General features: G+C 34.4%; 1 long non-coding RNA gene across 1 annotated transcript; it reads left to right on the forward strand.

The window, feature by feature from the left end:
• The first annotated feature begins 18 nt into the window (after positions 1-18).
• On the forward strand, positions 19-27,984 carry LOC134808138 (uncharacterized). Its single transcript, XR_010150510.1, has 3 exons — positions 19-326; positions 2,608-2,719; positions 26,201-27,984. It is a non-coding gene; the product is annotated as an uncharacterized LOC134808138 (long non-coding RNA).

The raw sequence follows: 27,984 nt of genomic DNA on the forward strand, positions 1-27,984 counted from the left end.
AGAAAGATATCTCTTAGAATTTGGTGAATAATTTCATTTTATATAGATATATGAATAAAATGAATATTACCAAGGGATATCAAACTGGTATCTAAGAAGGAAAAGGCCTGCTTAACTCCAGAACCTTTCTTTTGCTAAGTGACATTCATAACTCTTTTTCATAGATCATAACTTTTCTTGAATCTGTCGGAGAGCTCAGGTTGCTACACAAACAAGCAGCTTGATATCTAAAATAATATATGTTAACTCAAGAGGAGAGAGGATGTAAGCACTGGCACACCTGTGGCAGTGCAGAGAAGGAAGAGACATGGACACCACGCAAGTAGGTAATAAACTCTGAGAATCTGGCTAAATTTTATATAACAAATTGCTAAAAGGTGAGTATAGCTAGCATGTATATATAGAAACCCTGAGAGTTGCAGACACAAATGGAATTTGCACTCATTCACAGATTTTCATGAGAATGTTCAGCATCAGAGAGATGATAAACAAAAACTAAGCTACTGGAGGAGATACAGAAAAACTTTCCATCCATGAGACAGGTCAAAATCTGTCTGGGAGTAAAGGAAACAATAATAAAATTTCTGCCATACAGGGAAAGGGAGAACAATATTCTAAATCCAAGAATCTAAACTGCAATTACTTTTGCACCAACCTAATTTTCTAGATACTATCAGAAAAGATCTACCACTAAATAAGACTAAAAGAACTCTATCCCCTAACTAAGATGCTGAGATTCTTAGCTATAACTGGGGATAACGGAAAAGGTACTTAAAAGGGCACACCTTAGAGAACCAAGCAAACAAGGCCCACTTAAGCCTAATATTGAAGCAGAAGAATACAAAACAATTATTGATCCTCAAACATCTTAGATAAAATTGAGCAAAAGCAATAACAGAAGAGCACTGGGGATGGGCTGAGTGTAGAGAGAGAATATCTCTTTGTCAAGATCAGAGGGTTAATGCCAGTAATGAAGAATGAATCTAGAACATTGAGAAAAAAACCCCTCTGATGCCTCAGCCACTACCTGATATACAGCATAGGAAAATGCAAGCTGTTATGCCCTGGAGGTAAACATAGCAACAAGACCCAAACCCAGCTCAGCTCCTGATGAGAAAGAATCAAACATTCATGTTAACAGCAAAATAAACAAACAGAAAACAGCAACAAATTGAGCAGGTGCATTTCTAGGGGTAAATATAATTTACTTCAGTCTCTGGTATTCTAAATATGATGTGTTATGTTAAGTGAAAGTACAAGACAAATTTAAAAAGCAGGAAAGAACCATCAAAAACAGAGTTGATAAAACCAGAGTCAGTAATGACCCAGATGTTGAAAAAGACAAAAAATTCAAAGCAATTACACATAAGTAAAGATCTGGTGTAAAAAGGTGAACAATAGTCATGAACATATGAGAAATACAAAGAAAGAAAAACCTACGGAACTAGAATATAGGTAAAAAAATTCAATTGGATAGATATTAATTAAAATAATTGATCATTTCAAAGAACATATTTAGCCTCTTGGTTTTAATTTAATTTCTGCTCTAATTTTTTTGTATTTTCTTCTTTTTAGGCTTAAATAGCTTTTTTCTCTAGTTTCCTAAGGTAGAAACTTAGGTTATTTTTGTAAATTTCTCTCTAATCACTTCTTTCACTGCATCCCAGACACTTAAATAAGTTGTATTTTTATTTTCACTTAGTTCAAAACATTTCAGTTTCTCTTGAGAATTCTCTGACCCGTGTACTATTCAGAAGTATGCCATTTTAATTTCCACATATTTAAGAATATTTCTGATATATTTATGCATTTTGTTTCTAGTTTGATTTTACTGTAGCCTAAAAACGTATTTTATATTATTTATATACTATTAAGTTTAAGATGTGTTTTATGGTACAAAATGTGTTCTTTCTTGATGAATTCTCCATGTAAGTTTGACTCTTGTTGGATGAGTATTCTACAAATATCAATAAAATCAGTTAGATTGAGAGTTTTGTTCAGGTCAACATTACTTTTTTCACCACTCCATTGCTTTTTCCTCTCTCTCTGTCTCTTTTTGAGAGAGAGCGATAGAGATAGTTTTTTATCGTACAGTTTCTCTTATTTTGGTTATTTGGATGCTGAATATTGTATTAAACATGTTAGAGTCAGGAGGTGATGTTAATTTATCAAGACGGATTAATTTCCTTTTCCATAGTTTCCTTTTCAAATGAAGTTTGATAAATTATTTCACAAGTCTAAATAAGAATCAAGATGATTTGAAGCACATTTCAGGTATTTTAAAGGTCATTTTACTCCCTCTCCTTATCATGTGTCTTGTATGTAGACTTTTAGAAATCTCAAAGAAAAGAAGCCTGGGAGATTTTTAATTTTTTTTAAATTAAGGTTCTTTCTTCTTTGTGGAAATTTAACTATAATTATTCGTTTGTTTGTTTCCCTAGCTCCATGTCACTGATATAATATTTTGTTAACTTTGTCTTTGGCCTATTAGTAGCTGTTTTCTTTTTGGTTTTTGGTTTCTATGTCTCCTAAACAGGTTAAAATTTTCAGAATCTTCAAGAGCAAAAATCTAAGGCAACTTTTCACTGTTTCTTTTATTTAATACAGGTGTTGTCACCTTAAGTACTGTCTGTCCTACTGAAGTGCACTTTTTTATCTTCGTGACAGCACCACACTGAGGGAAGCTCTAGTTCAATGCTTTCTGCTTGGCCTTCATACGGTGAGTCATTTTATGGAAAATGACACTAAATTAAAAGTGGAGGAATCAGACATACCTTATCACAAAATATTTTGTTTCCTCCTAGGTCCTTGGTTCCTCATGCTTCCAAATAGATATTTTAAAATCTTGTCTTTTGATTGTTGTTTTGGTTTTATTGTAGTAAATGATACATAACATAATATTTATCATTGGAATCATTCATAAATATACAATACAGTGGCATTAAGCACAATCACAAAGTGGTGTAACAATCACCACTATCTATACATAAAAATGTAATCAACCCCCAAAAAAACTCTGTGCCCATTAAACAACAACTTTCCCTTTCGCATCTCCTGCAGCCACTGGTAACCTCTGGTCTACTTTCTGTCTCTAGGAATTTGGATATTCAAGATAAGTTATATGAGTGAAATTACACAATATTGGTTCATCTGTGACTGGATTATTTCACTAAGGATAACGTTTAAAAGATTCATGGTGTTGCGTATATCAGAATTTTATTCCTTCTCATGGATAGTCTTACATTTTATGTGTATCATATCTTTTGATTATCAATTCATCTGTTCATGGACACTTGAATTGTTTCCATCTTTCCATGATTGCAAATAATGCTGCTATAAACATTCATGTACGAATATCTGTTCAAGTCCCTGCTCTCAAGTCTTCTGGAAATACACTTAGGAGTAGAATTACTGAGTTACAAGATAGTTATGTGTTTAACTTTTTGAGAAACCACCAATTTCTTTCCCTTACGGAATGCTCCATTTAACATTCCCACAAACAAAGTACAAAAATTCCAATTTCTTCACATCCTTGGAAGCACTTATTATTTTGTTTTTCCTTTTTTTTTTTTTTTTGCTTTTTTTTGTTTTAATTATAGACGTCCTAGAAGGTGTGAAGTTGTATCTTGCAGTTTTGATTTGCATTTCTCTAAAGACTAATAACTTCAAGCATCTTTTTGTGTTCTTATTGGCTGTTTGTATATCTTCTTTGGAGAAATGTCTATGTTAGTCCCTTGCTCATATTTTAATTGAATTGTTTGGTTTTTTGTTGTTGAGATTTAGATGTGGTTTATATAGCTTGAATATTAACCTATTATCAAATGTATAATTTATATGTGTTACTTTTATAGGTCATTTTATGTTTTCTTAGTAGAATCCTTTGATGCACAAATATTTTTAATTTTAATAAAGTATAATTTGTCTATTTTTTTCTTTTGCTATCTGTGATTTTGATGTCATATTCTCCCAAAAAATCATTGCCACATATAATGTCCTGAAGATTTTCCCTTATATTTCTTCTAATATTTTTATACTTTTTACTTTTAAGTTTAGGATTTGAATCCATTTTGAATTAAGTTTTATATAACCTGTAAAACAAGACTTTAATTCCATTACATTGCATATGGATATTACATTTTCCCATCATCATTTGTTAAAAAGGCTTTTTTCTCCATTTAGTATTCTTGGCACCCTTGTCGATAATCAGTTGACCATATACATGAGAGCTTATTTCTGAGTTATCTCTTCCATTTTATTGGTCCATATATCTGTCTTTATATCAGTACCATTATGTGTTGATTACCGTAGCTTTGTAGTAAGTTTTGAATTCAGGAAATGCGAGTCCTCCATTGTTGTTATTATTTTTCAATATTCTTTGACTGTTCAGTCTCTTGTAATTTCATAAAAATTTGAGAGTCAACATTTCCATTTCTGTGAAAATGCTGTTAGAATTTTGCTAAGAATTGTGTTAAACCGGTAGATTGCTTTGGGTAATACTGACATCTTAAAAATGTCTTTTTAATCTATAAACACCAATGTCTTTCCATTTATTCAGAACTTTTATTTCTTGAAGCAAAATTTTGTAGTTTTCAACATACATGACTTTTACTCCATTTTTCTTAAGTAGATTATTTTAGTTGCTATTGTAAATGGAATTGCTTTCCTAATTTTCTTATCCAATGTTTCACTACTGATATATAGAAGCACAAATAATTTCTTGTTAGTCTTGTATGCTGTAAATTTTTTGAATGTGTTTTTTTATAGATACTTTGGGATTTCAGTATATATGATCATAGCATTTGTGAATAGACAAGTTTTACCTCTTCCTTCACAATTTGAATGTATTTTCTTTTCTTTTCTAATATCTCTGGCTAGAATTTATGGTTCAATGTTGAATAGCAATTGTGAAAGTAGGAATCATTTTCTTATTCCTCATCTTTGGAAAGCTCTCAGTTTTTCCCCAGAGAGTATGATATTAGTGATTATGTAAAGACTTCTCATTATAATGTTTCCTCCGAAAAATTTATAGGTGTTGTCAATGTCTCAATGACTTGGCAGAAACAGAGTAAAATACAGTTGCCTTCAGGATTAGTGCTGTCACTTTATTTGTAACAAGTGAAAATACTTTCTTTTTTATATTGAATAAGATTTTAAAACTACCTAACTTTTAAATTATTTTAATCAGCAAGGTCATTCCTAGAATCCATTTTGACATAGATCTAGAAACAGAATCAAATTTATTTATTTTTCCATAGTAAAAAAGTAATATATTTCTACTTTTTAAATACATTGTCCAATTACTATATCCAATGGCAAAAAATAGGCTTTGTCTAACCTTCCAGGTTCTCAAGAAGCCCGTTAGGATTTGCTTTTTGTAAAATTAAATAAAATCTTCATTTTCGTAAAATTAAATAAAATCTTGGATAAAAACTTTGATGACATCTTGTTAGTTGTACTCATAATATTTTATTTGAGAAACTATACTACACTTCACAACATAAAAGTTAGCAACATTAATTGTATATTCATTGAGAAATTTAGATATGCATGTTAAAATGAAAAACATATATCAGCAGATTTCACAAATGACCCAACGTATGCTTTTGGTGTTTTAGGAAACATTTCCAATTCAAATGGGTTAGATTAGCTATTTCAGAATGGCGGCTTTGTAAATACTATTGCAAATCCACAAGGCTTGTAAGTAGCTATTTATATAAAGTCGAAACACAAAAAAATGAAATACTTTAGTGTCATTTAATGGTATAGTACTGAATGGGCAAAAGCTGAAATCATTCCCTTTAAAACCAACACAAGACAAGGATGCCCACTCTCACCACTCATATTCAACATAGTATTGGAAGTTCTGGCCAGAGAAATCAGGGAAAAGAAAGAAATAAAGTGTATTCACATAAGAAGAGAAGAAGTCGAACTATGTTTGCTTGCTGATGCCATAATCCTATACCTAGAAAACCCCATAGTCTCAGCCCAAAAGCTTCCTAAACTGATAAACAGCTGCATCAAAGCATCAAGATATAAAATCAATGTGCAAAAATCATTAGCATTCCTATACACCAATAACAGTCAAGCCGAGAGCCAAATCAGGAACATACTTCCATTCACAATAGCCACAAAAAGAATAAAGTGCCTAGGAATACAACTTACTGGGTAGGTAAAAGATCTCTACAAGAAGAGCTACAAAGCACTGCTCAAAGAAATCAGAGATGACACAAACAAATGGAAAAACATTCCATGCTCATGGGTATGAAGAATCAATATCATTAAAATGGCCATACTGCCCAAATCAATTTATAGATTCAATGCTATTCTAATTAAACTACCTTTGACATTCTTCACTAAACTACAGAAAACTATTTTAAAATTCGCATGAAATAAAAAAAAGAGCCTGAATAGCCAAGGAAATCCTAAGCAAAAGAACAAAGCTGGAGGCATCAGGCTACCCAACTTCAAACTATGCTATAGGGCTACAGTAACCAAAATAGCACAGTACCAGTACAAAAACAGACACATAGACCAGTGGAACAGAATAGAGAACCCAGAAACAAAACTGCACATCTGCAACTATCTGATCTTCGACAAACCTGACAAAATCAAACAATAGGAAAAGGATTCCCTATTCAATAAATGGTGCTGAGATAACTGGCTAGATATATGCAGAAGGTTAAAACTGGACCCCTTTCTTAAATCATATGCAAAAATTAACTCAAGATGGATTATAATCTTAAATGTAAAACCCAAAACTATATAAACTCTGGAAGACAACCTAGGCAATACCATTTAGAACATCGGTACAGGAAAAGAATTCAGGGCGAAGACACCAAAGGCAATTGCAACAAAAGCAAAATAGTCAAATAGGATCTAAGTAAGGTAAAGAGATTCTGCACAGCAAAAGAAACTATGAATGAAGTAAACAGACAACTTAAAGAATAGGAGGAAAGTTTTGCCAACTACGCATCTGACAAAGGTCTAATATGCAACATCTATAAGAAATTTAAACAAATTTACTAAAAAAAATGACAACCCCATAAGAAACTGGGCAGAGGACATAAACACAGACTTTTTTCTCATTTATTTATTTATTCATTTATTTATATTTTAATTATTTAGAAATAATTCAGTGGTCGTCTGAAAGCCTTATTGTTATTTTCTTTTTTAATTTTTGTTTTTCTTTATTTCTTCTAAAAAATACAGGATACATGTGCAAAATGTGCAGGTTTGCTACGTAGGTATACATGTGCCATGTGGTTTCCTGCACCTATTGACCTGTCCTCTAAGTTCCCTCCCCTTGTCCCCTACCCCTCAACAGGCCCTAGTGTGTGTTGTTCCCCTCTCTGTGTCCATGTGTTCTCAATATTCAGCTGACACTTATGAGTAAGAACATGTGATGTTTGATTTTCTGTTCCTGTGTTAGTTTGCTGAGTATGATGGATTCCAGCTTCATCAAACTCAGCAAACTAAAACATCATCACACTCAGATGATGCAAAAGACATCATCTCATTCCTTTTTATGGCTGCGTAGTATTCCATGGTGTATATGTACCACATTTTCTTTATCCAGTCTATCATTGACAGGCATTTGGGTTTGGTTGCATGTAAACAGATACTTTTCAAAAGAAGACATATATGTGGTCAACAATCATATGAAAAAAATCTCAATATCATTGATCATTAGAGAAACGCAAATCAAAGCCACAGTGAGATACCATCTCACATCAGTCAAAATGGCTTGTATTAAAAAGTCAAAAAGTAATAGATGCTGGCAATTTGTGGAGAAAAAGGAATTCTTATGTATTATTGGTGGGAATGTAAATTAGTTCAGCTACTTTGGAAGACAGTGTGGTGTTTCCTCAAAGATCTAAAGACAGAACCACATTCAACCCAGCAATCCCATTACTGGGTATATGCCCAAAGGAATAAAAATCATTCTATTATAGTGACATATGCACACATGTGTTATTGCAGCATTATCTACAGTAGCAAAGACATGGGATCCACATAAATCACCATCAAAGATAGACTGCATGAAGGAAACGTGGAACATATATGCCATGGAGTACTATGTACCCATAATAAAAGAATGAGATCATATCCTTTGTAGGGACATGGATGGGGAGCTGTAGGCCATTATTCTTAGCAAACTAATGCAGGGACAGAAAACCAAATACTGCATGTTCTCACTTATAAGTGGGAGTTAAATAATGAGAACAAGTGAACACATATAGAAAACAACTCACACTGGGGCCTTTGAAACAGTGGAGGGTGGGAGGACCGAGAGCATCGGGAAAAGTAACTAATGAGTATTAGGCTTAATATTTGGGTAATGAAATAAACTGTACAACAAACTCCCATGACACAAGTTTACCTGTGTAACAAACCTGCACTTATAGCGCTGAAGTTAAAATAAAACTTTTAAAAAATGGAAAACAAGAGTTCCCTGAAAATTTTTACATCTTTCTTTTTGTTCATTTTCTCTGTTCTTTTTCTTTTCTTTTTTTTTTTGCAATGTAGTATTTCTCTGTGTTATCTCATTTTTTAATTTATGCAATGGTTGATGATACATGTTTAACAGCCAGTTCTCTGGAAGAATAATGTAAGTATATGTGTATATACATAAGTTGATTATAAATTTTACTGATGTAAAGGAAGTATAGCACACATTTACAAATAACAATAAATGATATAAACCTCTTTATGATAAATCTCTAATGTTGAATCGATTATCACATAAAAAATTGGCAAAACCTCAATGAATGAGGCAATACTAGATACAGCAAAGCATTCAATTAATTCCCTCCACACCCGCCATATCAATCTAGATTCAATAAAATCTCAATCAAAATCCCAGCAGGAGCTGGGCACGGTGGCTCGCGATTGTACTGCCAGCATGTTGGGAGGCTGAGGAGGGTGGATCACAGGAGGCCAGAAGTTCCAGACCAGCCTGGGCAACATGGGGAAACCCCATCTCTAAAAAACATACACAAATTAGCCAGTCGTATAACCTGGTCTCAAAAACATAAAGAAATCAAACTAAAATAAAAAACCCCAGCAGGCTTTTTATATACATTTATAAGGTGATTATAACACATATATGAAATTCAGAAAGGACCTAAAATAGCCAAAACAATCTTCAAAACAAAGAACAATATTGGAAGACTCATATAACCCAATTTCAAAAATTTTTTGCATTTTATTATATTATTTTTGTGTTTGTTTTGTAGGAAAACTTATATCATGGGGATTTGTTGTTGAGATTATTTAATCAGGCATGAACTAAGCTTAGTACCCAATAGTTATTTTTTCTGACCCTCTCCCTCTTCCACCCCTCAACCCTCAAGTAGGCTCCAGTGTCTATTGTTCTGCTCTTTATGTCCATGTGTTCTCGTTATCTAGCTCCTACTTACAAGTGAGAACATGTGGCATCTGGTTTTCTGTTCTCATGTAGTTTGCTAAAGATAATGACCTCCAGCTACATACATGTTCTTGCAAAAGACATGATACCTTTTGATACTGTTTGGCTGTCTCCTCATCAAAATCTCATCTGGAATTGTAACTCGCATAATCTCCATGTGTTGTAGGAGGGACCTGGTCGGAGGTAATTGAATAATGGGGGTGGATTTTCCTGTGCTGTTCTCATGATAGTGCATAAGTCTCATGAGATCTGATGGTTTTATAAAGGACAGTTCCCCTGCACATGCTCTCTTGCCTGCTGCTATGTAAGATATGCCTTTGCTCCTCCTTTGCCTTCTGCCGTGATTATAAGGCCTCCCCGGCCATGTGGAACTGTGAGTTTATTAAAGCTCTTTTTCTTTATAAATTACCCATTCTCGTATTTCTTCATAGCAGTATGAAAATGAACTAATACAGTAAATTAGTATAGGTAGAGTTGGGCAGTGCTATTATGATCCCCCAAAATGTGGAAGTGACTTTGGAACTGGGTAAGAGGCAGAGGTTGGAACAGTTTGGAAGGCTCAGAAGAAGACAGGAAGGTGTGGGAAAGTTTGGAGCTTTCTAGAGACTCATTGAATGGTTTTGACCAAAAAGTTCTGGCTAAGATGGTCTCAGATGAAGATGAGGCCTATTGCTCATCTATTGCTAAAGCATAGAGACTAGTAGCATTTTGCCCCTGTCCTAGAGATCTGTGGAACTTTGAGCTTGAGAGAGATGATTGAGGGTATCTGGTGGAGGAAATTTCCAAGCAGCAAAGCGTCCAACAGGTGACTTGAGTGCTCTTAAAATAATTCCTTTTTATTCATTAACGAAGATACAGTTTGGAATTGGAATTTATGTTTAAAAGGTAAGCAGAGCAAAATAGTTTGGAAAATTTGCAGCCTGATGATGCCATAGAAAAGAAAAACCCATTTTCTGAGGAGAAATTCAAGCTGGCTGCAGAAATTTGCATAAGTAATGAGGAGCCAAATGTTAATCACCAAGACGATGGGGAAAATGTCTCCAGGGCATGTCAGAAGTCTTCATGGCAGCCCCTCCCATCATAAGCTGGGAGGCCTAGGAGGAAAAAATTGTTTCCTAGGCTGGGCCCCGGACCTTGCTGTTTTGTGCAGTCTTGGTACCTGGTTCCCTGCATGCCAGCCATGGCAAAAATGGGCTAATGTACAGATCAGGCCATTGCTTCAGAGGGTGCAAGCCCCAAGCCTTGGTGGCTTGCATGTGGTTTTGGGCCTGCAGGTGCACAGAAGTCAGTAATTGAAGTTTGGGAACTTCCACCTACATTTCAGAGGATGTATTGAAATGCCTGGATGTTCAGGCAGAGGTGTGCTGCAGGGACAGAGACCTCATAGAGAGAACCTCTGCTAGGGAAATGTGGGATGGGAGCCCCCAGACAGAGGTCCTACTGGGGCACTGGTTACTGAAGCTGTGAGAAGAGGGTCATCATCCTCCAGACCCCAGAATGGTAGATGCACTGACAGCTTGCACTGTCCACCTGGGAAAGCCACAGACACTCAACACCAGCCTGTGAAAGCAGCCAGGAGTGGGGCTGTACTCTGCAAAGCCACAGGGGCAAAGCTGCCCAAGGCCATGGGAACCCATCTCTTGCATGTGTTACCTGGATGCGAGACATGGAGTTAAAGGAGATCATTCTGGAGCATTAGCTTGACTGCCCCACTGGGTTTTGGATTTACATGTGGCCTGTAGCCCCATTGTTTTGGCCAATTTCTCCCATTCGGAAAGGGCATATTTACCTAGTGCCTGTACCCACATTGTATCTAGGAACTAACTAACTTGGCTTCTGATTTTACAGGCTCATAGGTGGAAGGCACTTCCTTGTCTCAGATGAGACTTTGGATTGTGGACTTCTGAATTAAAGCTGACATGAGTTAAGACTTTGTGGGACTATTGGGAAGGCATGATTGGTTTTAAAATGTGAGAACATGAGATTTGGGAGGGGCCAGGGGCAAAATGATATGGTTTGGCTGTGTCCTCACCCTATTCCCATCTTGAATTGTAGCTTCCATAATTCCCAAGTCATGGGAGGGACCTAGTGGTAGGTAACAGAATCATGAAGGCAGGTCTTTCCTGCGCTGTTCTCATGATTGTGAACAAGTCTTAAGAGAGCTGATGGTTCTATAAAGCAGTTCCCCTGAACATGCTGTCCTGCCTACCGCCATGTAAGATGTGCCTTTGCTCCTACCTCACCTTCTGCCATGATTGTCAGGCCTCCCCAGCCATGTGGAACTGTGAGTCCATTAAATCTCTTTTTATTTATAAATTATTCAGTCTTGAATATTTCTTCATAGAAGTGTTTTAAAATGGACCAATACATCATTCTGTGTAGTATTCCTTAGGGTATATGTATCACATTGTCTTAATTCAATCAGTCATTGATGGATATTTAAGTTGATTTAATTTTTTTTTGCTATTGTGAATAGTGCTGGAAAGAACATATATGTGTCTTTATAGTAGAATGATTTCTCTTATTATGGTAGAATAATTTATATCCATTTGTGTATATACCCAGAAATTGAATTGCTGGGTTAAATGGTAGTTTTGCTTTTAGCTCTTTGAGGTATTGCACCATTGCTTTCCACAATGATTGAACTAATTTACATTCCCATCAACAGTGGATAAACATTCCCTTTTCTCCACAACCTTGACAGGATCAGTGATTTTTTGACTTTTTAATAATAGCCATTTTGACTGATGTGAGATGGTATCTGATTGTGGTTTTGATTTGCATTTCTCTAATAATCAATGATATTGAACTTTTTTATTTAAATGTTTCTTGGCCACATGTATATCTTCTTTTGATTAGTATCTGTTCATGTCCTTTGCCCATTTTTTAGAAGGGTTGTTTGTTTCTTGTAAATTTATTTAAGTTCCTTATAGGTGCTGAATATTACATCTTTGTCAGATACATAGTTGGAACATTTTCTCCCATTCTTTACATTGTCTGTTTACTCCGTTAATAGTTTATTTCACTGTGCAGAGCTCTTAAGTTTAATTAGATCCCATTTGTCAGCTTTTGCTTTTGATGCTTTTGCTTTTGGCATCTTCAACATGAAATCTTTGCGTAGTTCTACATCCAGAATGCATACATTGTTTTTCAGGGCTTTGTGGTTTTTCATTTTACATTTAAGTCTTTAATTCATTTTTGTATATTGTGTAAAAAAACAAGTGTCCAGTTTTAATCTTCTGCATATGGCTAGACCCTTATCCCAGCACCATTTATTGAATAGGGAGTCCTTACCCCATGGCTTGTTTTTGTCAGGTTTGTTAAAGATCTGATGGTTGCAGGTGTGTGGCCTTATTTCTAGGTTTTCTATTCTGTTCCATTGGTCTATGTGTCTGTTTTTGTAGTACAGCTAACATCACACTTCATGAGAAACTCAAAGCTTTTCTGCTAAGATCAGGACTGAGGCAAAGACATCCTCTCTCACCACTCCTTTTCAACATCACACTGGAAGTTCTAACTGATACAATAAGGCAGGATAAAAATAAAAGATGCACTAATGGGCAAGAAACAAAAATAAAACTGTCCTTGTCAATTGAAAAAAAAGGAAAATTAACAAAATCATACATTTTACCCTGATTTGTACAACTTGTCCATTTTCATAGTGCAAATACTTTTATATGAACCTATTTCAAGCTACTAACTTCACATTGCTTGGAGTTAGAAGAGATGTGTGGTACCACTAATTAAATGGTATTTTCACTACAAAGCTAGAATAGACATAAATAACCTTGAAACCAGAGATAATATTAAAATTTAGCAGAAGAACTAGGAAGTAATGAGTATAAAGTAGTAGTATCTTTGTTTTTAACCTAAACAATATAGAATAAATTTATTCATAGCTGTGTTAAACAACTGGCTTTAGCCAGCTGATATGAGCTGGCTTCTTCATAGCACAATTTGCTAATGTGTAATATCACTGCCTGCCTGATCTCTATTATCAAACAGATGACTTTATGACATAGAATCAAAGATATATCTGGGTTCACAAATCTTTTTTTTTGTTTTCATTCTGTTTTATTGCTGTTTTTTTTTTTTTTTGGAGCTAGATTTTTCTAAAATCTAGTACATACAAGAAAATTCATAGTCTTTCTTCCATTCTTCTTGGTCACTGAGGAAAGAACTTTGGAAATTTAAGTAATTTTTCTGGAACCATTTATTTTGAAAACAAAATATTGGTTAATTTAAATAATGTTGATTATATTAGTTATATATTCACATGTTAAGAAAAGAAAAGATAATATATTAGGAAAATATAGATGATACCCATACAAAGAAGTCTTGGCAGTACTATCAAGTAACTATTATTGAAAAAAATACATTAATATATTTAGTCACAGATATTATTCTGGAATTTAGGTATGAAAAACACCTAATTTAGATTGTCAATATGAACTTTAGGTATGAAATAAAGAAAATAAATGATACTAAGCATAAGACATCTGGTAAGTTGAAGGAAAAAAAGTCTTTTTACATTATATACCATTCTTTATCAAGTTTTATTATAAATCACTACTTTTCACAGTTAAAAATATCTTTAGAAGCTTTCCACATCACCTTTTGTGTTGTTTTATTCCCAGGAAATATTTGTATATAAAAACATAGAATTATTTTTTCTCATAAGAATTATGATAATAGCAGAGATGGTACATTATATTTTATAATAATGTGTCATCTCAATGCTGCAGGGAGTCCTTGAACACATGCTGCCCATATGCCCAATGGATTTATTCTGTGCACTTCTTCTCAATGACTAACTGACTAAATAAATTCTCTCAGGACACATCTTATCATAATGCTGATCAGCTATGGTTCATTTATTGTTATATAATTGCAAAGGATGTTTATCCTTTTTTGCCCTTTTATGCTGCACAAGCTGTTGTAATGTTCTGGGTCACAGATAGGATGAAACTGTGACTAAGCTCTTTTGTGAGTGCTCTATAATTTGGTAGTTTGCAAGAATGCAAGCAGATAAAATAATGTGTTTCCTAACTTGTAAATCTTAATGCTGAAATATAAGTATAATATATTAACTTTATAAAGAGTAATTTGAGCTTGTCAAAATGTCTTACAAATGATTTGCTCCTTTTTCTTCTTTATAAAATTATACATACAATTTTAATGAATTAAAGAGATGAAAGTAATTTAGAATTTTCCAATATATTATTCTTGTTTTAAAATTGTACAAGCTGAGGATTTGGAGAATAAGAATAGATTGTATAATGCTGCACAGATTATAAACACATTGCAACTGAATGCTAAATCCTCAATTGAAAAATCTGGAGATGCTTTATCTCCAGATACAGGAGAAAAAAAAAAAGACATTCTAGTAAAATTTGAAGTGAAGCACGTATTTCTGACTGATTAAAATTTTAGAGACAAAGACTTTGCAAATCATGGTTGTTAAAGTTTTAGCCATTTGTTTTCCATATTTACTGATACAGCTGTGTTTAACCCAAAGACAATTCAGTTTTTAATTGGGGGAGATTGTGATCAGCTATATTGATATCTTTTGATATCTTAAAGGGATATCTTGGAGGAGAGCAAGATTTTAGCCCCTATCCCAAATGCACAACAACTACCTCTCCTGTCACTGCTTTCTCATAAGATTGGAGGAGATACACCCCGGAGGCTTCGTACTCCAGAACTGTCTTCATTATATTTATCAATAGGCAGTGACAGTGCAAGTTTAGATTCAACTCAAGAGTGCAACTAGGATTCTTTTTCTCTAATTAATGCTAAATTTATACTATATAAAATCTCATATAGTTCCCTACAATTTTTGGCAAATTTTGTAACTTTTAGTTTTCTATTTTAAAATTAAAAGATCATCTTTTTCATTATATTAATGTCTTTTTTCTCATTCCCTATGCAAAGGAAATATATGATCTCTAGGAATTTGCAGTGAAAAGGGGTATGATTTCCATTTTTACTCCTCCTCTTACTTATATCAGGCCTCTGGAGCAAAGATAAGTGATATATTTTGATTCGGAAATTTCTCCTGATTTCTTTTTCTAGATTTTACTATTCTCATGAAATGTTTGGAGGAGAAAAAGATTAAACAAAAACAAGGCAAACATTGATTTAATAAACTTTCCGTGGTGTAGACATTCTTGGTTGGTTATTCCTATATTCTGATTTACTTTGGCATCTATTCACTATGGGTATTGAATACTGGTAGTTTTGGCTCTTTTGTGGGCACATGCGTTTTTAATTAAGAAAGACTGTGGGGCTTGAAAGGAACACAATTAAAATTGAGCATCTGTCACCAAACGAACCTCTTCCTCCACCTCAGATTCTGCCATAAGGAGTTTTAGAATCTCCTGCTAGTGTCTTCTGTCCCAATGAATTCCTCTCTGACTTACCAAGATGGCTCAAGAGCAGGCACTTTGCCAAAGGAAAGACACGTCTTTGATATTCCCAGGTGGTAAGATCGGAGGACATTTACTGCTGGGAAAAAACCTTTCCCACCCTCACCTCAACCTTAAGACTGCTCTAATTTTCTTCCACCCATGTGGCTGTAACCAGGGCTACGTCCTGCAGCTCATTAAATTCCCTCCTTTGTCAGAAATTAGTAGGTGAACGAGATATCAGCCTCCTTTTAAAAATATATCCCATGTAATTATCTTAAAAGTACTTATGTCAGTTGTTAATTTCAGAGTGTGGGAGTATCCTTTACTACAAATATTGCACTCCCAAACTCCTTGATGAATCTCTTCCTTACCTTTTATCTGTTTGTGTGTGTGTGTGTTAGAAACTTCAACAATACTTTATGTATTGATACATATATACATTATATACCTATCCACATTTTGTTTACTATTATATCATTTACTTTTTATTTTGTGATATTATATGCTAAACACAATTATTATTATTATTATTGTTTTATTTGATTTTTAATGTGAGTCATAGTAATATATTCCCTCTCAGTAAAAGACTTCCATTCAGTCTAAACGTAGAATGTTTGCCCTGAAACAGTTGATTACATTTTCTCTTATCACTTTATTAGAAAGTAATTTACTAGTTCATATATTTTGATGTGTAAATATCAGGGGCAAATTAATGTATATATTAATATACATATTAAATATATGTACATGCATATATTTAAGAGATGGGATCTTTCTATGTTGCCCAAGCTGGAGGGCAGTGGCTATTAACAGGCTTAATCATAGGGCATTACAGCCTTGAATTCCTGGGCTCAGGCAAGCCTCCTGACTCAGCCTTCCAAGTGGCTGAGGCTACAAGCATGCTCCACAGTGCCTGGCGTATATCCTTTATCGTACTTCTTAACAATACAAATTGTGTTTCTAAATTTTTGAACTCCAGTTTAATCCTTTGAAACAACTGCAGTCATTACCACAATATTTTTGTTTGAACAATAGTTTTCAAATTTCTGTAACTAAGATCCCTTCTGCTACTCTCCATCCAACCACAGGGATCATGTTTCTAAACCATTTGTAATATTATTTTCATGCTATTACTAAGAATTTCTTTGTGCTGTTCTTTTTATTGAGTATACTTTGTTAACAGATATTCGGTATGTAATCATTACTATCAGTCCTTTTAATTGCACATGCATTTTCTTAGTTCATAGTTTATTATGTTTCTTATGCTACTTATTTTTTCTTTTTGGGGGAGTATTTTGCCTAAGTTTATTTTATATAGAGTATGTCCTTGTAAAATTTCAATACATGAGATAAATAGTTAATGCAATTGCTGAATCTTGGTATAACCAATAATGTCTTTTTAAAAAAAACTAATGTATTTTTGAAATATATAATATAGTGTACATTGTATATATTCTCTAACATGAGTATATATTATATGTACATATTATATGCATGTATCTATATTTGTTGAGTGTAGAAATTTTGGCTTATAGACCTATTTGCACATTTTTTAAAAGCCATTTAAGTATGTTTCCCCTGAGAGAGTTGAAAAATATATCTGTTTTTCTTTATTTTGTAAATTTTCTTTGATAAAAATGTGCTAAAAATCCCTCCCTTCTAAGTTCAAATTATATATACATATATATTTATGTTTATTTTGTGTCTTATTCATTACCCCTAGTCATTGTACCATTTCAATATGCAGCTCCAAGTGGCTATTCAGCCAAGAAATGTGAATGTCTATTATCTGTTAATTGCATCTCCTCCATCTTTTCTGGTACCTCAATGAGGTACTATACCATGAACATAATAGAAATCCAAAATATGTAACTCCTACACTCATTTTTTTCATTTATTTGTTATAATATTTATGTATTGCAAGATAATATTTTTATTTGATTCAGGTTCTGGAAGATACAGTTTCCAGCACTGATGATTCAATTTGTTAACTTATTTTTTAAAAATAATTTGATTATGTAGGCCTTAATGCCTTATAATAAAAATTATCTTCCTGATTATTATATGTTCACTATGCTCAAACTTAAAATTATGGAAAAAAGAAGTATGCCATTAAGTTATCTTCATCCCAAACATCCACACACCTGTTACCAATGTTATTGTTTTTTAAAAATGTTTTATAGTAGTAAATATAAATATGTATTATAATTTCTTAACCTTTCTGATTGAGTTTCTGCAGTTCCAACTTTTCACTTAGTATCATGATACAGAGATTATTCCATACCTATTTTACTATAGAGTGTTGTCAACATTTTGAATATTTACTAGTTTGAAAGTAAGAAATGGCATGTCATTATACTTTTAATTTGCATTTATCTTAGGTGGAGTTGAACATATTTTTATATATTTTAGGGCTTTTTTCCCTCAAAACTCAATTCATTAATTTTGCTAATTATTTTTCTTTGGTTTTATAATTCTAAACTCGGCCAGGCATGATGGCTCGTGCCTGTAATCCCAGCACTTTGGGAGGTCGAGGCGGGCAGATCACTTGAGGTCAGGAGTTTGAGACCAGCCTGGCCAACATGGTGAAAAAAAAAAAATTAGCCAGATGTGGTGGCTTGTGTCTGTAATCCCAGCTACTAGGGAGGCTGAGACAGACGAATCACCTGAACCTGGGAGACGGAGGTTGCATTGAGCTGAGATTGCACCACTGCACTCCAGCCTGGGTGATGGAGTGAGACTCTGTCTCAAAAAAAAAAAAAAAAATTAAAAAATTAAAAAAAATTCTAAATTCATTTTCTATGAGATCATTACATAATAGGAAGATTAATCCTTATTATTTGAATCACTAATAAATATATGTACTAGCTTCTGTATGTTCTTTTGACTTTTCAAATGTTTATTAGCAGGAAATGTTTTTAGAAATATAATCTAATCAACAGTATTCTAATTATATATTCTATATTTTATGTCATAGTTAAAAAAAGCACCTTCTTATTCCAAGACTTTAAAGATTTACTTCCTAATTCTTTTAAGTAATTTTATGGTTTAATATCATAATTGTATGCAAGGTAAATAGAATTGATATATCTCTAATTTTGAGTTTTCTGAGTATAACTTTTTTAATGTCTTCAAGTTTATTTTTTATCCATCGAGATATTTTTGATACTCATATTTTTCTACATTTTTTAGTTTACTTCAAAAAATGTTATGTGTTGATGCTATTTTCTTATTACAGATTCAAAGGTTATAAGTGCAGTTTTGTTACATGGATATATTATAGTGGTAAAGTCTGAAATTTCAGTGTAGCCATTTCCCAAATAGTGTACATTGTATTCATTGAGTAATTTCTCATTTCTCATCTCTCTCCTGTGTTCCACCCTTCTAAGTCTCCAATGCCTATTATTTGACTCTCATTGTACATGATTATAAATGACTTCCCACTTATAAAAGAGAACATGTTTTGACATTCTGTTTTTGAGTTGTTGCTCTTAAAATAATGGCCTCTAGTTCCATCATGTTGCTGCAGAAAATGTTTCCTTTTTTATGGCTAAGTAGTATTCCATATTTTATATATATATACCACATTTTCTGGTCAATCATCCACTGATAGACATTTACATTGAGTCCACATCTTTGCTATTGTGAACAGTGCTGCATTAAACACATGAGTGCAGGTTACATTTTTGGTATGTTTATTTCTTTCCCATTGGGTAGATACTCAGTAGTGGGTTTGCTGGATCAAATGTTGCTTCCATTTTTAGTTCTTGGAGAAAGCTCTATACTGTTTCCTGTAGTGATTTTAGTAAGTTACTGGGAATGGAAATTAGTAAAATCGCTACAGGAAGCAGTATTGCTTTTTTCCTGCATCCTTACCAACATCTGTTATTTTTTAAAATTTTTCATATTAGTCATTTTTAGTGATTTTAATTTGCATTTCTGTGATAAGTAGTGATGTTGAGAATTTTTAAAATATACTTGTGGTGATTTGTATGTCTTCTTTGGAAAAATGTCTGTTCATGGTATTTGCCCCCTTTTTTAAATTAGTTATTTGTGTTTTGCTAGCTCAGTGGCTGAATTCCTTGTAGAGTCTGGATATTAGTCTTTTGTCAGATGCGCTATTTGCATATACGTGCTTTCATTCTTCAGGTTGTCTGATCACTTTGTTGATTATTTCCTTGCCATGCAAAAAAAAAATTTAGTTTATTTAAGTCTCATTTGTCTATTTGTCTTTATTGCATTTGCTTTTGAAACCTTATTCATGGCTTCTTTGCCAAGGCCAATGTCCAGAAGAGTTTTTGATTTTAGGTTTCCTTCTAGTATTTCTATAGCTTCAGGTTTTACATTTAATCTTTAATTCATCTTGAGTTAATTTTCGTATATGGTGAGAGACAGAGGTCTGGTGACATATGTTTCTGTATATGGCAATCCAATTTTCCAAGCACAATTTATTGAATGTGATCTCTTTCCCCAGTGTATGTTTTTGTCAATTTTTCAAAGATCAGTTCTCTGATCTTTCAAAGATCTTATGGCTTCTCGATTCTGTTCTTTTGATCTATGTGTCTACTTTTATGTCAGTCCCATGCTATTTTGACAACTATAGCCCTGAAATATAATTTGATGTTAAAAATAGACAGAAATACAATAGTAGTAGGGGATTTCCACATTCTATTTACAGCACTACACTGATTTGAGATAGAGAATCAACAAAGAAATACTAGACTAAAATTACACCTTAGAACAAATGGACCTAACAGACATTTACAGAATATTCTACTCAACAACCAGAAAACATACATTCTCCAAGATAGACTACAGGCAACAAAACAACTCTGAAGAATTTTCAACATAAAAATTATACCAAGTATATTCTTGGACCACAGTGGAATAAAATTAGAAGTCAATTCCAAGAGTAATTCTCAAAGCTATACAAATACATGGAAATTAAACAATTTTAATTAATTTTCATTAATTAACAATTTAATTAAATTGACACAAAGAGTGATCTTTGTGTCAATAATGAAATTAAGATAGAAATAAAAACATTTTGAAATGAATCAAAATGAAGACACAACATACCACAACTTCTGGGATACGGCAAAAGCAGTACTAAGAGGGAAGTGTATAGCATTAAATGCCTACATAAAAAAGATAGAAAGATCATAAAATAAAAACTTAGTGTTGTACCTTAAGGAACTACAAGACAAGAACAAAGAAAACTCAGAGTTAGCAGAAAAAAAGAAATAGCAAAGATCAGAACAGAAATAAATGAAATTAAGACCAAAAACTAAAATACAAAGGACCAACTAAATGAGAGCTGGTTTTTTGGAAAGATAAAGAAACTTGATATACTGCTAGCTAGTCTATCCAAGAACAGAAGAGAGAAGATTCAAATAAGCACAATTAGAAATGAAAAGGAGACATTACAAATGATTCCACACAAATACAAAAGAACCTCTGAGACAACTATGAACATTTCCACCTTGAGACTTCTACGAACATTTTCTAGTTTCCACATTGCGACCTAGAAAATCCAGAGGATATGGATGAATTCCTGGAAACATACAAACTTCCCAAGGTTGAACAAGGGAGAAACAGAAATCCTGAAAAGGCTGACAATGAGCAGTAAAACTGAAACAGTAATAAAAAAAAAAACTCCCAAAAAGAAGAAAAAAAAAGCCAACACCAGATGGACTAACAGTAAAAATCTACCGGAGAAACAATAACTGGTTCCAATGCTACTGAAAATGTTCCAAGATATCTAGGAGAAGGGAATCTTCCCTAACTCATTCTACAAAGCCAATATCCAATAAAATTATACCAAAGCCAAACGAAAACGCAACGTAAAAAGAAAACTACAGACCAACGTCACTAATGAAGATAGATGCAAAAATTCTCAACAAAATGCTAGCAAATCAAATATAACAACAAATCAAATATAATATGCAACAGTCACATGAGTTTTATTCCAGGGGTGCAATGATGGTTTGACATACCTAAACCAATAAATGTGATTCACCATATAAACAGAATTAAAAACAAAAACTGTATGATAATATTAATAGATGTAGAAAAAGCATTTGATAAAATTCAGCATCCTTGATGGTAACAAACTAGGGATGGGAGGAACAGATCTCAAAATAATAAGGACCATGTATGACAAACCCGCAGCCGACATCATCTTGAATGGGGAAACGTTTGAAAGCATTGCCCCTAAGAATGGATGCTATTTTAAATGAAGTCTTCTCTTATATTACATTTTAACTTATTTATATTTAAACAAATGCTATTAATTCATTTAATTCTATTCACTATCATCTTAAAAATCCTCTAATTGACTTTAGTAATCATTACTTAATTATTATATTTTCCTAGGCATAAAATTGTATCATCTACAATCTGAAAATAATGATATTATGAATTTCAGATTGTTTTAGCTATGATTTCCTTCTACTAAAATATTGTTACCTTTTTCTGACTATAGATGAACTGCTTCTATTATATTCCTGTTAGGTCAGATGATGCTATTAGAACATTATAGAGTTATAAAGTTTATTTGGTTAAAGTTATTATTAATTTTTATTTTTTCCCAAATTGAGTGCTGACTTTTTGATGTCCTTTTTAGCATCAACATAATTGTATTACTTAAGTCTACAAGAATTAAGACATTAATTAATGCCTTAATGTGCAGAATACATATTGTAATAATAAACTAGAATTCCATTTTTGGGGAGCAAGGGGTAGGTAATTTTATCTACCATGTGTGTAGATAATGCATGGTGGATTCTGAATTTTGTTATGACCTTTGCATCAATCTTAATTAAAATTGTTCTTTCTTTTTTAAAAAATCTTTTTCAGGTATGAGATTAATATAATCTCACTTCACTAAAAGTTTCCAAAAATTGGGGATTTTGTTTTCTGGTTTCAGTATGTAAAATATTACCTGTTGTTCAAAAAGTAGATTAATCATTTATTAACTTATGGCTTCAAAGACAGACAATTCCTTTAAAACTCACATTTTTCCCCCTACTATGGATGTAATTTTACCTGGATGACCTATTTTGGGTTCAGTTTTCATAATTTAAATTTTTCTACTTTTTTGTCGTTTTTTAATGTGTTTTATTTACTTAAATAGGGTTGAGAGCAAAATAGTACAAAAAGGTACAAGGTTGCTCAGATGCTTTTTGAAAATAAATCGGCTATTTGTCTGTTGTTAGTTACCCTAAAATATCTTGTTTTGTGTATTTGTGACTTTTCCTTATTTTCCCTATTATGTTAGATAAAACTTTGAAAAAATTCTCAAACTTTTAAAAAGTGATCTTATGTATTGATTTATTTCTTTTTATTTTTATTCTAATATACAAATGTCTAATACATTTCTGTTGTTTTCTTTATTATTTCATTTTACTGCATTGCTATTAGTCTCATGTGCTTAATACTTTTATTTCTATTAATATTAAAAATTCTGATTATGATTTTTCTGTACTTTGAGTTCAATTTCAGCTCTATTACATTGGTGCTTTTATTAATATTATTTGAATGTTTTCATCTTTTGGCGGTAGAAGTTAGTTTCAAAATTTTGACATCAGTTTTTGGTGTTTTATATTCATTCATCTCTTCAAGGATGCCTTAGTTACTCTCAGATTTTGACAGTTATTAATGAAGCTGATAAAAACATTCATGTGAATATCTATTTTTGACTTTTACAAACTGGACGTTATATTTTATTTAACCTAAAATACCATATATATACATATATGTGTGTGTGTGTGTGTGTGTGTATATATATTTATATGTATATATGTATACGTGTATGTATATGTATATGTATAGAGTATGGCATTATCTCATAGAAAATCTCATTAACTTTTCAAAGTAATTTATATTTATACCATTTATTTCCTTTAATAGAGGCCATATAGTAGACTCGCTTAAGGTAGTTTTTGATATGGTTTGGCCAAGCGTCATCTCATAGCTCCCGTAATTCCCACATGTTGTGGGAGGACTCAGTGGGAGATGGTTAAATCATGGGAGTGGGTCTTTCCTGTGCTGTTCTCATGATAGTGAATGGGTACCATGAGATCTGATGGGTTTAAAAATGGGAGTTGCCCTGCACAAGCTCCTTTTTTGCCTGCTGTCATCCACCAAATATGTAACTTGCTCCTCCTTGCCTTCTGCCATGATCATGAGGCCTCCCCAGCCATGTGGAACTGTAAGTCCAAAAAACCTCTTTCTTTTGGAAATTGTCCAGTCTCAGGTATGTCTTTATCAGCAATGGACTAATACAGTTTTCCCTCTTCAATTTACACATTTAATCTAATCAAATTATGGTCTCTTTGACATTAATGATGAGAGGTAGTGTTGATTAAAATTATAGCTACGTTGCTTTGCAGAAAATTAAAGGCCACAAATAAAATGATCTCAGTAAGTGGTCCTTAATCAATAGTTGTATTCCCTCACTGCAATAAAGAGCTAGCAGGTAGAAACAGATTTTTTCTATTTAAGTCCAAAAAGCCATTTTACTCAGCTGGGAGGGTCACTGATATGGTTTGGCTTTGTGTCCTCACCCAAATCTCATTTTTAGTTGTAATTCTGAGTGTTGGGGAAGGGTCCTGGTAGGAGGTGATTGGATCATATGGGCAGATTTCCCCCTTGACTTTCTTGTAAAAGTGAGTGAGTTCTCATGAGATCTCATTGTTTAAAAATGTATATAGCACTTCACCCTTTGCTCTCTCCTGCTCCACCATGGTTGTATGTGCTGGCTTCCTCTTTGCCTTCTGCCATGATTATATGTTTGCTGAGTCCTCTCTGCCATGCTTCCTGTACAGCCTGCAGAGCTGTGAGTCAATTAAACTTATTTTCTTCATAAATGACATAGTATTAGGTAGTTATTTATAGCAGTGTGAGAATGGACTGATACAGAAAATTGGTACCAGAGAAGTGAGCATTAATATAAAGATGCTTGAAAATGTGGAAGCAACTTTGGAACTGGGTAATGGGCAGAGGTTGGAACAGTATGGAGGGATCAGAAGAAGATAGGAAGATGAAGTAAGTTTGGAGCTTCCTAGAGACTTGTTGGATGGTTGTGACCAAAATTCTGATAGTGATATGGACAGCGAAGTCCAGGTTGAGGTGGTCTCAGTTGAAGATGAGCAACTTACTGGGAACTGGAGTAAAGGTCACTCTTGCTATGCTTTAGCAAAGAGACTGGTGGCGTTATGCCCATGTTCTAGAGATCTGTGAAACTTTGAACTTGAGAGAGTTAATTTAGAAAGAGTCAATTAAGAAATTTCTAAGCAGCAAAGCATTCAAAATGTGGCCTGGCTGATTCTAAAAGCCTAAACTCATTTGCATAAACAAAGAAATGACCTGAAATTGGAACTTATATCTAAAAGGGAAGTGGAGCATAAAAAGTTTGGAAAATTTGCAGCCTGACTGTACAGTACAAAAGAAAAACCAGTTTTCTAGAGAGGAACTCAAGGCTGCAGAAATTTGCTTAAGTAAAGAGAAGACAAATGCTAATAGCCAAGACAATGGAGGAAATGCTTCCAGGGCATTTCAGAGATTTCACAGCAGCCCCTCTAATTATAGGCCTGTAGGCCTAGGAGGAAAAATGGTTTCGTGAACCAGGCCCAGGGTCCTGCTGCTCTGTGCAGCCTTAGGACATGATGCCCTGTGTCCCAGGTACTCATAGCTCTAGCCATGGCTAAAAGGGGCCAAGGTACAGTATGAGCCATCAGAGGGTGAAAGCCCCAAGACTTAGTGGCTTCCATGTGGTGTGCAGGTGAACAAAAGGCAAGAATTGAGGCTTGAGAGCCTCTGCCTAGATTTTGGAGATGTATAAAAATGCCTGGATGACCAGGCAGAAGTCTGCTGCAGGGGCAGAGCCCTCATGGAGAGCCTCTGCTAGAGCATTGCATGGGAGAAATGTGGGGTTGGAGACCTCACACAGAGTCCCCACTGGGACACTGTCTAGTGGAGCTGTGAGAAGATGGCCACCATCCTCCAGGCCCTAGAATGGTACATCCACTGACAACTTGCACCATCCCCCTGGAAGAGCCACAGTCACTCACCAGCCTGTGAAAGCAGCTGCAGGGGCTGAACTCTGCAGAGTCACAAGAGGGGGACTGCCCAAGGCCTTGGGAGCCCAACCCTTGCATCAGCATGCCTGGACGTGAGACAAGGAGTCAAGAATATTTTGTAGATTTAAGATATAATGATTTCCCTCTTGAGTTTTAGACTTCCATGGGGCATGTAGCCCCTTTGTTTTGCCCAATTTCTCCCTTTGGGAATGGAATAATTTACTCAATGCCTGTACCCACATTGTATTTTGGAATTAACAAACTGTTTTTTTATTTTACAGGTTCATAGGTGAAGGAACTTGCCTTGTCTCAGTTGAGGCTTTGGACTTGGACTTTGAGTTAATGCTGGAATGACTTAAGAGTGTGGAGGACAGTTGGGAAAGCATGATTGTGTTTTGAAATGTGAGAAGAACATGAGATTTGGGAGGAGACAGGAATGGAGTGATATTATTTGGCTCTATGTTGCTACTCAAATCTCATGTAGAATTGTAATTCACAATGGTGGGGGAGGAACCTGGTGGGCAGTGATTGACTCATGGGGGGGATTTTCCCCTTGCTGTTCTCATGATAATGAGTGAGTTCTCATGAGATCTTGTTGTGTAAAAGTGTGTAGCACTTCCCCTTTGCTTTTTCTCTCTCTCCTGCTCCAACTTGGTGAGATGTGCTTACCTCCCTTTTGCCTTTCACCATGATTGTATCTTTCCTGGGGCCTTTCAGCCATTCTTTCTGTACAGCCTGCAGAACTGCGAGGCAATTAAACCTCCTTTCTTCATAAATTACTCAGTCTCAGGTAGTTCTTCACAGCAGTGTGAAAATAGACTAATGCAGCCTCTCAAGGTCCTCACTTCAGGCTCTGACCCTGAGATAGGCCAGTCTTTTGTTAGAATGTTAGAACAGGGAGATAGGTTGACATGAGCAAGAGGAGAAGCCTCTGAAAAAATGAAGTATGAAATATTTCACACCCCAGAGACCATCCAAAATATGCAGGCTATATATAATCAGGGAGGAGGGGAAACACCTGTGCAGAAAGAAATGCCCTTTAAGATGACCAGTAATTGCTCATTCTGCAGTTAACCTAGCTAGCTACAGGCTGTCAAAAAGGAAAGGAGTGCCAAGGAGAAACTCCTAAGAGATATGCAGGCACAATAAGTACAGATTCAACTGCAATACAACCTTCCTGGTGGTGGTAATGAGCAAACCTGTCATTTGGTAGAATTTATATTCGACACTGTGTTTGCTCATGCACGTCACCTGACAGTAGGAGAGAATCTCGCAAACCTGGGGTGGGAACTAGGCATGGAAAAGACAGAGACTTAAGGCAGAATGGGGAAACTAGACAAAGGTGGAGACTTGAGACAGAGGCCGGAACTTAAAGAGTCCAACATAAAAAGCTGCAAGGTAGAATGCTCTGAGTTGCTGCTGGCTCATTACATTCTCTTTTTAGCAGCCTGCTCTGCCTTGTCTTTCCGAGTGTACTGTCTGTGCTACTGCTTAACCCTTGCTCCTACTACTGCTGTTTTCCAGCCAAACCAGCCAAGAGCTGTTTTCTAGCCAGGTCAACCCACTCCTCTCTTGGAGTATACTCTTATGTCCTTAATAAACCTTTTGCTTACATTACTAATTGGTCTCTTGCCTGAATTTTTCACCGCAAGAAGACCAAGGACAGAGGATTCCTGTACTTCCCCATAACAAGACCTGTGGTTTATGTCCTTTCAGCTCCATAAGCAATGCTTCATTGTAGCCAAAAACCAGCCCAAATAACTGCAAAGCCTCCTTGGAGTCCCAGAACCTCAAAGATGTATGGACTGTCCCCAAGCCTCTGAATGAGATTGTACAATCCCACCTCACTCATATGCTCAAACACAAACTGATTCTAACGCACACACACACACACACACACACACAAAGTTCATGTATCAATTTAAATCACTTAGCCAGGACTTGAAAAGGAAGACTAAGGAGGACTAAATTTAAATATATCTTTAGATAAATAGGGATTGTTAGGAATTTAGTTTGCTTTAATGCATAATGAAGAGTTAATACATTTACATTTCCTAAAAATGTT

This window comes from Pan troglodytes, chromosome 14 (genome assembly GCF_028858775.2).
Source record: "Pan troglodytes isolate AG18354 chromosome 14, NHGRI_mPanTro3-v2.0_pri, whole genome shotgun sequence".
Lineage (NCBI taxonomy): Eukaryota > Metazoa > Chordata > Mammalia > Primates > Hominidae > Pan > Pan troglodytes.